Source organism: Corylus avellana, chromosome 4 (genome assembly GCF_965113065.1).
Source record: "Corylus avellana chromosome 4, dhCorAvel1.hap1.2, whole genome shotgun sequence".
NCBI lineage: Eukaryota > Viridiplantae > Streptophyta > Magnoliopsida > Fagales > Betulaceae > Corylus > Corylus avellana.
This window is the reverse complement of record NC_142493.1, coordinates 9,342,648-9,357,197: the sequence shown is the minus strand read 5'-3', so window position 1 is coordinate 9,357,197 and position 14,550 is coordinate 9,342,648. Positions and strand designations below refer to the sequence as shown.

Sequence of the window (14,550 nt, the reverse complement as noted above, 5' to 3'; positions counted from 1 at the left end):
AAACGGGCATGTTTATTAAAAAATTTTAAAAATGATTTTTTGACTTTTTTATTATAAAAATTACCAAAACACTTTTGACAAAAATTTAACAAAGAAATTTTTGTTAAGAAATATTTTTTAACTTAAAAAAACTCTATTTTTAAAGTGTAACCCAAAACAAACTCTTAAATTTTTAGCACGAAGACAAAATAATTAGCAACCAAGTAATTAATCTATTGACTAGTTCATAAGAAGAAAGAAAATTAATAATCATTGACTAAGACCTGAAGATCTTATGCAAATCACAGACCTCAGAGGAGAGCTACATCGCTTCCACGGTAAAAGTCATGCATTTCGAGCCATCTTTTCATGGCTTCACAAGCTGTCACATTACACATACCACAATCCCATTATTCCCAGTTCACAGTTGCAGGAGCTAGGCTGCGACAACTCGGACCAAGTCGACGCTGTTGGCAACTACTGCGTCAAGGTCAAGTTCGAGCTCTCTTCCATCTGTGGTGACATTCTCCGCCTGCTCAACTCCCATCTCGTCCCCTCCTCCGACGAGTCCAAGTTCTTCTATCTCAATATGAAGGGCGATTATTGTTGATGCACGGTTTTCCGATGATGACATGGCACACCTTGTCGGGAAGTGCTCTAACGTTGGAAGAGGAATCAGGCTGAAAATAGAATAAACAAGAGGATCAAAGCAACCAGTGGTGTTCCAGCGGGGGAAGCTCCGATGCCTAAGTCAATATTTGAAGGAAAGGAATATAAGCAACAAAAGCTATAGAGTAAAGTTGCGATTACCTGAAAGTTCCGATATGACTTGCATTTTATAGGCCTCGAGTAGCTGTAGTCCTGTAATTGACGGCTCTTGTATGCCTCAATATTTGCTGTGTAGTTATTGGGCAAGGATATGGGTTGTTAGCCGTTCCTAAATCTCACGGGTTTGAAATTATAGGATAAGTGGTTTTATCTAAATAACATCAGATTTGAATACCCAAGTTGTTCTCGGATTAGTGTCTGCGTATTGATATGTTGACAGCTGGTCCACGTTGTGGATAGCCTTTTCAAATCTGGGATAAGATCACTCGTTTAAATTGAGTATGTAGATATCCGTGTTGTGAAATGACCGACCTACCCTCGGCACTTGACTATTTTGCCCCTGATGAGTTGGGTCTCGGACTAGGCATCTAAGACCTCATTGGGCTATGTTGTTAGAGGCCTTGTCGGGTCTGTCGGCTTGCTGAAATCAGGTTTAGGATTCGTTGGGCCTTATGAAGTTGATCCATGACCCAATAGTTACCCCCCAATTTCCTAGTCTTAATGACTATGAAAATTTCATGTTCTTCAAAGATGGATCGGCCTTTCGAGGCCCGACTCCATGCAGAGAAATGTCCGAGGCTTTCAAGGCGGGAAGTTTGAATTTCAAATTTTGGCGGGAATCACATATGTGGGGAGGCATTCCGACACCCCATGGACCATGTTCTTTATACCATGAACCTTATCACCATGTTAGAGAATGTCTTACAATGAGACAAAACGTACTAAATATTATCTATTAATTTAGGTAGTATTTGGCACAACAGGTGGCGATGGTGGCCTTTCGTAAGACCAGATCTCCAACCCTGAAGCTTCTATGCTTGACTCTTTTGTTGAAGTACCGAGCCACTTTCTCCTGGTAAGTTGACATGGTTACTTGGGCCTAATCTCGTTTCTCCTGTAGTAAGTCCAGGTGTAGCTGGAGGCCTTCATCACTGTCTTGGGTTGGAAGGTCTCTACTCGGTAGCTGCCTGACCCCACATCGGCTGGGATGATTGCCTCGGTCCCGAAGGCTAAGGCGTATGGGGTTTCCTTGGTTGGAGTTCTTCTCGTTGTCCGGTATGCCCATAAGACTTCCGGAAGATCATCTTCCCAATCCCCCTTTCTATCACCAAGTTTTTTCTTCAAAATTTTGAAGATTGTCTTGTTGGTGGCTTCTACTTGTCTGTTAGCCTGGGGACGACCCGGAGAGGAGTAGTAGTTCTTATGTGGAGCTTGGTACACCATTCTCGGAATGAATTGCAGTCGAATTGCTTTCAATTATCAGTGACGAATGCATGTGGAATACCGTATCGACAGACGACGTTCGTCCACAGGAACCGCTCTATGCTCTTGCTATGATGTTCACTAGGGCTTCTACTTCTGCCCATTTGGTGAAATACTCAACATCTATGACTGCAAATCGAACACCTCCTTTCCACGAGGTAGTGGTCCCACTATATCTATGATCTACCCCCCATTGTGAGAAGGGACATGGTAAGGAGATTGAGCTTAAGTCCTCAAGGGGCTACTTGGTAATGTTGGCGAATCGCTGGCACTTGTCACAATTTTTGACTGTCTTTATCGAGTCTCGACTCATGTTCAGCCAATAAAACCCTACTCGGACTGCTTTGTGTTCTAGCATTCTTGCTCTTGAGTGATTGCCGCAGATGCCCTTATGGATCTCGCGAAGGACGTAATCACCTTCTTCTTTAGAAATACACTTGATGAGTGGTAGCATGAAACCTCGTTTGTATAAGGTCCCATTCACCAGGGTAAACCTCGCAGCTCTAGTCCTCAGTTGGGTTGCCAATTTCTTATTTGATGGGAAAACTCCCTTTCCCAGGTACTCGACTATGTCCCTTTGCCATTCGGGTATTACCTCAATTACCAAGACCGAGACCACCTTGGTTATGGCAGGTCGTGTTAAAGTCTGGATGGGTTCTTCAGGTTCTCCACTGTCATCGCCGACCGTCGACACTATTCGAGATAAATAGTCTGCTCTTTCGTTCTCTTCCCTTGGGATCTTCATGATGCAGAATTTCTTGAAAGAATTTTGCATATCTTGTACTTTTGACAAGTACAGCTTCATCTTATGTCCCTTGGCTTTGAACTCTTCTCGGATATGCCTGACAATCACTTGAGAGTCGCTTCATAGCTCGACAAATTCGGCTACCATTTCACAAGCCTAGTCGAGTCCTGCAAGGACTACTTCATACTCGGCCTCGTTGTTGGTAGTCTTGACTTCCAGCTTCAAAGAACTACACAACTCTTCTCCGTTTGGTGTGATCAATACCACACTAGCTCCGCCATGCCTTCTCGTGGATGACCCATTAACATAAATTACCCACGTCTCGTCCCTTGGCCATTCTCCGGTGTCAAGCAGATTGGTGAATTCCGCTAGGAAATTTGCCAGTGCCCGGCCTTTAATAGCATTCCGTGGGAAGAACTCAATGTCGAATTCTCCGAGTTCTATTGCCCAGTTGGCCAATCTGCCGGACAGATCTAGCTTTCGGAGCACTTTTTTCAATGGGTACTCAGTAAGAACTCTTATGGCGTGAGCTTAGAAGTATGGCCGGAGCTTTTTGGACGCAATATTTAGTGCGAATGCCAACTTCTCTATTTGGGGATACCTCTCCTCGGCTCCTCTCAAGGCTTTGCTGATAAAGTATACTAGCTTCTGTATGCCTTCCTCTTCTCGGACAAGGGCTGCACTAACCGCTGTTGGAGAGACGACTAAGTACAAATATAGTGCTTCTCCAGGAATAGTTCGGCTCAACAGAGGTGGATTGACCAGGTACTTCTTCAATTGCGCGAAGGCCTCTTTGCATTCCTGAGACCACTCGAAGGCTTTCCTCAAGATTTTGAAGAACGAAAGACACTTGTCGGTTGACCAAGAGATAAACCGATTTAGCACTGCAATCCTCCCTGTCATCTGCTGAAGCTGCTTAGTGTTCTTGGAGGATTACATGTCCAAGACTGCTTGGATCTTCTCAGGGTTGGCTTTTATTCCACGGTTTGACACCATGTAACCGAGGAATTTTCCCGACGAGACTTCAAATGAGCACTTTGCGGGATTTAGCTTCATCTTGTACTACTTCAATGTTTTAAACGTCTCTTGCAGGTCACGTGTATGGTCTTGGGGCAACACACTCTTGACCAGCATGTCATCGACATAGACTTCTATGTTGCGTCTGATCTGGTCTCGGAACCTTTTGTTGACCAGCCTTTGGTATGTTGCTCTAGCGTTTTTTAGACCGAAGGGCATGACTTTGTAAAAGTAGAAGCCTCGATCTGTTATAAATGCAGTCTTCTCTTGATCCTCTAGATGCATGTAGATCTGGTTGTCACCAGAGAAAGCATAAGTAAAGCTTAACAAACCTTACTTGGCCGTCGAGTCTACCAATGCATCAATGTGCGGCAGAGGAAAGCTATCTTTCAAACATGCCTTATTGAGGTTGGTGAGGTCCACGTACATTCTCCACTTCCCGCTGGATTTTTTGACCAACACAATATTGGCCAACCAGTCGGGATAGTAGACTTCAATGAACCGAGCTTTGAGTAGCTTCTCCATCTCCTCGGCTATCGCCATATTTCGTTCTGGGGCGAACTTTCTCTTTTTCTGTTTCACCGGCTTCATGCTTAGATCCTCATTGAGTTGGTGGAGCATGTCATCAAGACTGATTCTTGGCATATCCTCGTTGGCCCATGCAAACACCTCAAGATTTCCTCACACGAAAGTGATGAGGCCGTCTCGGACTTCTAGGATGAGTTGTGCATCGTCCTTCACAACTTTGGCCACTCCCACAACTACCTCCTCCAGTGGCTCAACTGGTTCACCTTTCGACTGATCTTTGTTTTTGCTTCCCACTGTGCCGATTGTTAGAGGAGTGGTGTCCGAGGCCTTTTTGAGAGAAGTGTTATAACACTTTCTCGCTGCAACTTGATCTTCCTTTACTTCTCCGACTCCCTCTTCTGTAGGGAATTTCATCATTAGGTGATAAGTCGAAGTTGCAGCTTTCAATTTGTTCAGGGTCGGCCGACCAATGATTGCATTGTAGGCAGATTGTCGGTCGACCACTAAGAAATCCACCCTAACAGTGGATTGCTTGGGGCTGTCCCTACTGTGACTGGGAGAAAGATGAGCCCTATGAGTTGGACTTGCTCTCTTGCTAATCCTACCAAAGGCGAACAAAATGGTTGGATCCTATCCCGGTCAATGCCCATTTGTTTGAAGATCGGCCAATAAAGAATATCAGCCAAGCTGCCATTATCCACGAAGATTCGGTGGATCACGTGGTTAGCCATCGTCAGCGTTACCACAAACGCATCATCATGTGGCATCACTACCCCCTGGCATCTTCTTCAGAAAATGACAGAGCCATTGAGTCCTTTCTTGCTGCTTTTGGAAGCCTTTGCAAAGAGAAGACCTCTTCCGTCTGCATTCTTCTTGCATGAGCCTTCTTGGCCGAGCTAGATTCTCCTCCACTAGCTATCCCTCAGAAGATGGTGTGGATCTCCCATACTACATCTTGATTCTGAGGCGGAGGATGAGCATTCTGATCATGCCTCGGTTCTGCTTGCCAATTGGGTATTTGTTCGGCGTATCGATCATTTCTCAGACCAACATCTTGCCTTTGCCTCACATTTCGGTCTTACCGGGCTTCTCGATTTCCCTCAAATAGCGGGGGTTCTTGAGGGTCTCTTCCTCGATTCCGCTCATTTGCCAGGAATCTCACCAGCTTCCCGCTCTTAATGTGATTTTCAATCTCCTTGCGTAGAGTTATACACTCCTTGGTCAAATGACCGTGGTCGTTTGTGGTACTCGCAGAACTTTTGAGGGTTCCGTCTTCTTGGATCACCCTTCAACTTGCCTGGCCATTTAAAGGCAGGATCTCTCATAATTTTCATAAACTCCTCGGTCATACTGGTGTTCAGTGGAGTAAACCTTGGGCCCTGCAGTCCCTAAGGATCCACCTTTGGAAACGGTGGAACAGTCTTCTTTCCTAACTTCTTCAGGCTCTTCTCTTCTTTCTTCCTTGAACTCACCGGTATTACCTTGTCAGTGCTGCCCTTAGCTTGGACAGCCTCATTCTGAGACTTCATGAGAGCCCTTACTATTTCTTCTTGGTTGATATACTCTTCAGCCTTATTCAAAAATTGGTGGAGAGTCAGCAACGTAGACTTATTTGCTAGCTTGGCCATTAGTGGCCCCCTCAGCTCTCACCCCGTGCATCAAAGCATCGAGTATTGTTTGCTCATTCGGGCTGTCTACCGTAAACTTCTCCTTGTTGAACCTGAGCATGAAGTCCTTCAAAGACTCATCTTTCCCTTGAATAAGGGAAAGCAAGTAGGCAGGGTTCTTCTTCCTCTTCCGGGTGGCAAAAAACTTGCTTAGGAAGAGGCACCCAGGGATTTGAAGTTATCCACCGAGTTGGCAGAAAGCTTTCCAAACCATTCTTTGGCTATTCCCATCAAAGTTAGGGGGAACGCTCTGCACGAGATCTCATTTGGGGTGCTATGGAGGATAAAGTGTGCACGAAGACTCTCCATGTGCTTAGCAGGATCTTCGCTACCATCAAATTTGTCGACTCAAGGCATCTTGAACTTGACAGGTAAGGGGAAGCTCATGACCTGATCAATGAAAGGCAGATTGGTGTGCTCCATGAATTCGCTTGCCATTAACTTATCCCCGCCAACGGCCATCTAGCGAGCCATTTCTGAGTACTTCGTCTTGAGATCCTCCAGGTCAGCGTTAACATTATTCTTATTACGCCCATGATTATGAAGTCTAGTATGATGAGATCTCTCAGGATGAGATTTCTCCAGATGTGACTTTTCGCGACACTCTTCATTCTGGATAGTCGTATGATGGCTGGCTTGAACCAAACTTGCATCATCTTCGTGATCTTGGTTCTGGTTCTGGGCTTGCTTGCCTTTGCGAATCCGTTCGCACTTTGCTTCACGCTCCTAGTCCTTCCGCCTATTACGGGTTTCAGCTGTAGTGAGCCTTGTTGCGATATCTTCATTTGCTTTTTCAACGCTTCCATAGACTTCGTCATTTGCCTCATGAATTCGGCCATGTCTTGATTAGATGTCCTAGGCGCACCAACCACAACAGCATCTGGTGCAGGGTGTGAACTTGTTTGCACCATATCGGATTGTAGATGATAAGAACTGATGAAATCGAGTTCCTACAAACGGCGCCAAACTGTTGATGCACAGTTTTTTGATGATGACGTGTCACACCTTGCCAGGTATTGTTCTGACATTGGAGGAGGAATCGGGCTGAAAACTAAACAAACAAGAGGATCAAAGCAACCAGTGGTGTTCTAGCGAGGAAAGCTCCGATGCCTAAGTTAGTATTTGAATGAGATAAATATAAGTAACGAAAGCTAGAGAGTAAAGTTACGATTACCTGAAAGTTCCGATATGACTTGCATTTTGTAAGCCTCCAGTAGTTGTAGTCTCGTAATAGACGGCTCCCGTATCCCTCAGTATTTGCTGTGCAGTCACTGGCCAAGGATATGTGTTGTTAGCTGTTCCTAAATCTCAAGGGTTTGAAATTATAGGATAAGTGGTTTTATCTAAATAACATCATATTTGAATACCCAAGTTGTTCTCGGATATGCGTAGCCTTTTCAAATGTGGGATAAGATCACTCATTTAAATTGAGTATGTAGATATCTGCATTGTGAAATGACCGACCTACCCTCGACACTTACTATTTTGCCCACGATGAGTTGGGTCTCGGACTAGGCATCCGAGACGTCATCAGGCTATGCTATTAGAGGCCTTGTTAGGTCTGTCGGCTTGCTGAAATTGGGTTTAGGATTCGTTGGGCCTTATGAAGCTGATCTATGACCCAACAATTATTACCGATACTTGGCCGAGTTCAAATCTGGCGCCGACGGCAAAGAAGATGCTGAGAACACCCTTTCCGCCTACAAATCTGAACAGGTTCAATCCACTTTCGCTTATTTTCGATTTCGGATTGTAGCAGTGATAATATTTTTTGCTGCAATTGAACTTCTTGTGTGTATTAGTGTATGTGTTAATGTATTAATGTTTCCAGGAAATTGTGATTTCTGAGCTGGCTCCAACTCATCCTACCTTTGTCTTTTATTACGAGATTCTAAACTCTCCTAATCATGCTTGTAGCCTTGCAAAACAGGTAAAGGAATTCTACTTTCAAAGTTTAGGCTCATTAGTTTCTCAGCATGAAAAAATAATAAAAAAGGAAAAAAAGAAAAGCTGTTGTATTATCTGGTTTAGGTTATTAGTTTTGTTAGGAAATTATCCTATTTTACAAAATCGGTGAGATGCGAAAAATCAAAAAAAAAAAAAGGGGGGGGGGGGGGGGAATTTCATTTAAATCATAGCGCTCCCAACATCGAACCACGGCAGGTGCAAACTGGGTCGAATACAAAGTTGGCTCTAGCTATGTCTTCCTGTTTTATGATCTTTTATGCTGTAATTAGGCTTTTGACGAAGCCATCGCTGACCTGGATACTCTGGGAGAGGATTCATACAAGGATAGCACTTTGATAATGCAGCTTCTTTGTGATAATCTCGCTTTGTGGACTTCAGATATGCAGGTTTGATCCTGATCCTCGATTCCTTTTTTACTCTGCTTTGCATGCATGCATGCATACATAGCACATTCTTTATGTAGTAAATTGTTTACTGATAATTTGGTCGAATGCATGCATGTAAGATGATGGAACAGATTAGCCAAAAAAGCACCAAGTGAGCAGCAGTAGCAGTTGTTAGGGGTGAACACCAATTTCAGATGCTCAGCGGAATTAATCTACCCCTCTTTGTGCAAATTAAATAGTAACACAATAGCAAAATAATAATCAAGCAAACCCACAAGCAAGACACCAAGATTTTTATGTGGAAAACCTCCAATGCGAAGGTAAAAACCATGAGACCTAGTCTAGTTAAATCTTCCACTATCAACAATAATGAGTTTACAATTTGTCTTCCCTAGAGAAATATCTAGAGGTTATCACCACATCAAAAATACATGCATTCTTGGATTAAACATAAATTCATCACCCTAAAGTGGATTCCAACAAGAATAAAGAAAGATTTCACCAAGTAGGTATTGGCAAACAAGCAATTGGAGAGGAATTTCAACGATCGACACCAGTCAATACGTAGCACTTGTCGTCAGGAGCAACACTCTAAAATTGCATCAAGATCGAACCACAAACGACCTTCCAATCTCTGACGAATATGAAAAGGCCTAACCTTTTTTTTCTTCTTTTTCTTTTTCTTTTTCTTTCTTTTCCTGCACCGCATTGTTTCCTACACCGCTTCTTTCTTTCTTCTCTTTTTTTTATTTTTTTTTATTTTTTTATTTTTTCCTTTTGTCTCACGTTATATATATATAGCACACAAAAGGGTTTAAAACCCTTTGTTGCTGCCACGTGGGATGGTCCCCACATAAAGAGGGACCACCCCCAACAAATCTCCCCCTCCCAATTATGTGGGGGGCTCCACCAAGCCCGCCGCGCTTCTGCAAATTTCAAGCTTTTGCATAGGCAACAATTTAGTCATCATATCTGACCCATTATCATCAGTATGAATTTTCTCAATCTGTAACAACTTATCCTCCAGTGCATCACGAATCCAATGACACTTAACATCGATATGTTTCGATCTTGAATGAAAAGTTGAATTCTTATTGAGATGGATGGCACTCTAACTATCACAATAAAGCACGTACCTCTCTTGCTGTAGACCTAGTTGTTGTAAGAATTTTTTCATCCATAACAATTCTTTGGCTGCTTCAATGATAGTTATGTATTTTGCCTCTGTGGTAGACAAAGCAATACACTTCTGCAATCTGGATTGCCATGACACTGCTCCCCCTGAATAACTAATCAGGTACCCTGAAGTAGATTTTCTAGAATCAATATCCCCAGTCATATCTACATTTGTAAACTCATCAAGCACCTGTTGACCACTGCCAAAGCACACACATACTCTCGAAGTACCTTTGAGATACCTGAGAATCCATTTCACAGCTGCCCAATGTTCTTTGCCAGTATTAGAAAGGAATCGACTAACAACTCCAACTGCATGAGCAATATCAGGCCTCATACACACCATGGCGTACATCAACCTACCCACGGCTGATGCGTAAGGCACTTTCTTCATTTCATCTTTTTCTTTCTCACTTGTAGGACTTTGCTTTGAACTTAACTTCAAATGACCTGCAAGTGTAGAGCTCACCGGTTTTGCCTTGCTCATGTTGAATCTGTCTAATACCTTCTCGATATAACTCTCTTGTGATAGCCACAATTTTCCTTTCTCCCTAGTACGAGAGATCTTCATACCAAGGATATGCTTTGCGGGTCCCAAGTCCTTCATAGCAAAGGACTTACTCAATTCTTTCTTTAGTCTGTCAATTTTACTAGTGTCATGACAAACAATCAACATGTCATCCACATATAACAAGAGAATAATAAATTCTCCATCAGAGAATTTCTTCACAAACACACAATGATCTACTGTAGTTCCCACATACCCATGATCAACCATAAAAGAATCAAACTTCTTATACCACTGTCTCGGTGCCTACTTGAGTCTGTACAAGTTCTTTTTCAACCGACACACTAAGTGTTCTTTGCCTTTAGCTGTGAACGCCTCTGGTTGCTCCATATAAATTTCCTTCTCCAAGTCACCATGAAGGGAAGCAGTCTTCACATCAAGTTGTTCGATCTCCAAATTCATTTTGGCAGCCAAACACAAAACAACTCTAATAGAAGACATCTTTACTACGGGTGAGAAAATTTCATCAAAATCAATGCCCTTCTTTTGACCGAACCCCTTTACAACTAGTCGCGCCTTATACCTTGGCTGTGATCTGTTTGGTTCAATCTTGCATTTGAACACCCATTTATTCTTGAGAGCTCTCTTGCCTTTAGGCAGTTCCACCAAATCATATGTGTGATTCTCATGCAAGGATTTCATCTCGTCTTGCATGGCTTCTAACCATTGATTTTTCTGGTCATGTAGCATAACCTCTTGATAACTTTCTGGCTCTCTCCCATCAGAAAGTAACACATACTCATTGACTGAATACGTTCTGGAAGGCTGTCGGTTTCTGGTAGATCTCTTCAACTAAATCTCAGCGGCTGGTTCTGAAGAAGCTTCCTCTAGATGCTCTTCTGACTCCACATTATCAATTGCAGGCTCACCATTTTCTCCAACTATATCAACCTGTTCTTCTTGTACATCTCCCATGTGTTCATCATGCATCACACAAGGAGGAATAACTGGACCCAAATCAACACGGTATTCATTGAAAGACTCTACCTTTTTCTGATCCAAGTCTTCAATGGTTTGATCTTCAAAGAATAAGACATCTCTGCTTCGTATGATTTTCTTATTAACTGAATCCCACAATCTGTAACCAAACTCCTCATGCCCATGAACCATGAAGATACATTGCTTGACTTTGTTATCAAGCTTTAACCTCTCATCTCTAGGAATATGGACCAATGCCCTGTAGCCAAACACTCTCAAGTGCTCAAAAGAAACATCTTTCCCTGTCCAAATGCTTTGAGGAATGTCACCATCCAAAGGAATTGAAGGAGAAAGATTTATTAAGTCAACTGCTGTCCTCATTGCCTCACCCCAAAAATGTTTAGGCAATTTTGCATGAAAGAGCATACACCTGATTCTCTCACAGAGTCACAGATGGTTCTGTTCATTCTCTCTGTTACGCCATTATGCTGCGGAGTCTTGGGCATAGTTTTCTCAAGCCTGATCCCATGGCTTTTGCAATACTCTTCAAACGGTCGCCTGTATTCACCACCATTGTCTGCACGGCCGCATTTTAACTACCTTCCAATTTCTCTTTCAACCTTCATATGAAAGACATTGAACATACCCAATACCTGATCTTTGGTTTTCAAAGCAAACACCCATACCTTTCTAGAGTGGTCATCAATAAAAGTTACATAATAAAGAGTACCACCTAAAGTTTTAGTGTTCATAGTGCAGACATCAGTGTGAACTAAATCAAGAATATTAGACTTTCTTGATGAAGGGGATTTTTGAAATGAAACTCTTCTTTGTTTTCCAACAAGACAATGAGTACAGGGCGTTAGTGACATACCTTTATTATTAGGTAGGAGTTGTTCCTTGGCGACACTCATGTGACCAAGCCTCTTGTGCCATAGCTTAGTGGAGTTTTCATTCTCAACAACAATCGCATCTCCCTTGACTAGTCTTGCAGCTGTCTTGTAGAGAGTGTTGGTCTTCTTTCCCTTGGCTAAGATAAGAGAACCCTTGCTCAGTTTCTACTGTCCACCTCCAAGATAGTTGTGGTAGCCTTCATCATTAGGTTTCCCAATAGAAATCAAGTTGAAGCACATTTCAGGAACATGCCTGACATCCTTGAGAATCAATTTGCACCCAATGCTGATTTCTAGCTGTATATTTTCCATGCCCACAACTTTACACTTTGCTTCATTTCCCATCCTAACCCAACCAAAATCCCCATTGGTGTAAGAAGAGAAGAAATCTCTATGTGGAGTAATATGAAAAGATGTTGCTGTATCAACTACCCACGTAGATTCATCACATGGGAGATTAGCATAGGCTTCATCAAAAGTAAATACCACATCAACATCAAATGCAACTGCTGCAGTGTCTTTTTCTTCTTGACGCTCTTCGTCTTTTCCTTTCAACTATTCCCTCTTAAACTTTCTGCAATCTTTTCTTATATGCCCAGGCTTGCCACAGTGAAAACATTTTATGTCTGTTTTTGAATAAGACTTTCCTCTTGACTTGTCACGACTGTCATACCTGTGAGGTTTTCTGCTTTTACTTCTCCCCCGCCTTGCTATAACAAGTGGCTCTGAATGAGAAGAAAGACCTTGCTCTTTTCTTCTTGCCTCTTCATTGAACATGCTGTCTTTTACCATACCCATAGTTATTACACCGTTGGGAGCTGAATTACTGAGCGACACCACCAAGGTTTCCCAACTGTCTGGCAAAGAACTCAACACAAATAATGCTTGCACCTCATCATCTAGTGCAAGTTTTATGGTAGACAACTCATTCAACATTCCCTGAAAATTACTCAGATGCTCCGTAACACTATGCCCATCTTTGTATTTCAAATTCACAAGCCTTCTTATCACAAAGGCTTTGTTTTGAGCAGTCTTTTGTTTATAAAAACTCTCTAACTTCTGCCAAAGACTATAAACATCAACTTTTTTAGCTACGTGATGAAAGACACTTTGATCAACTCACTGCCTAATATATCCAGTGGCTTTCCTATTCAATTTCTTCCAATCATCATTGGTTGCAACAACTGGTTTGACACCTTTCAACTCAATGGGGTCAAATAATTCCTTGCAATACAAAATATCTTCCATCCTAGTCTTTCAAATTGAATAATTGGAAGCTGTGAGTTTAACCATGCTATTAGATGACTCTTCCATTTAATTCACATAGAACTCTACACGAACAATGAACCAAAGGCTTTGATACCACTTTGTTAAGGGTGAACACCAATTTCAGATGCTCAGCGGAATTAATCTACCCCTCTTTGTGCAAATTAAATAGTAACACAATAGCAAAATAATAATCAAGCAAGCCCACAAGCAAGACACCAAGATTTTTACGTGAAAAACCCTCCAATGCGAAGGTAAAAACCACGGGACCTAGTCCAATTAAATCTTCCACTATCAACAATAATGAGTTTACAATTTGTCTTCCCTAGAGAAATATCTAGAGGTTATCACCACATCAAGAATACATGCATCTTGGATTAAACATAAATTCATCACCCTAAAGTGGATTCCAACAAGAATAAAGAAAGATCTCACCAAGTAGGTATTGGCAACCAAGCGATTGGAGAAGAATTCCAACGATCGACACCAGTCAATACGTAGCACTCGTCGTCAGGAGCAACACTCTAAAATTACACCAAGATCGAACAACAAACGACCTTCCAATCTCTGACGGATGTGAAAAAGGCCTAACATTTTTTTTTCTTCTTTATTTTTTTTATTTTTTTATTTTTTTTTATTTTATCTTTTTCTCCCTGCGCCACAGTATTTCCTGCGCTGTTTTTTTTTTTTTTTTTTTGTCTCACAAAAGGGTTTAAAACCCTTTGTGGCTGCCACGTGGGATGGTCCCCACATAAAGAGGGACCACCCCCAACAGCAATAAAGATGAAGGGTGTGTTTGATAAAGAGTTTTGGTCTGTAATAAAAATTGATTGATAAAAAAAAAAAAAAAAAGTCTTTTTTGAAAAAGTGAAAAAGTAAAAATGTTTTGTATGAAAAAATAAAATAAAAAATTGTTTTGTAGTGATTTTTTTATTTATTTGAATAATAATAAAAAAGTGATTATTGTAATGTAAAAAATAAGACAATGTTAAAAAAATGAAAAAGTGAGATGAATTCTATTGAATCAAAAGCGTTTATAAAACGGACCTGAAGTACTTGGCTTCTCCTTTGTTTGTTTCTTATTGGAGAGGTTATTTGGAATTGCCCCGCTAATCTTATAGGGACTTGGCCTTTCATTGAGAGAATGACACGTCGGCAAGAAAAACATATATATTTTTCTTTCCAATTTTTTATTTTTTTATTTTTTTAAAAAAATAGTTTTGAGGACACGTGTGGCTTGTTTATAATTTACAAATTTCAGTCCGTTAAAGATATCCTCCCGCTCCAAGAACTGGAAACCAAAAACGCGCAAAACCTCCTATTGACCGGTTCTCCTAACTTCTCCTTG

General features: G+C 41.7%; 1 pseudogene; it reads left to right on the top strand.

Moving 5' to 3' along the window:
* The first annotated feature begins 274 nt into the window (after window positions 1-274).
* On the top strand, window positions 275-8,387 carry LOC132178020 (14-3-3-like protein; annotated as a pseudogene).
* The last annotated feature ends 6,163 nt before the right edge of the window (window positions 8,388-14,550 follow it).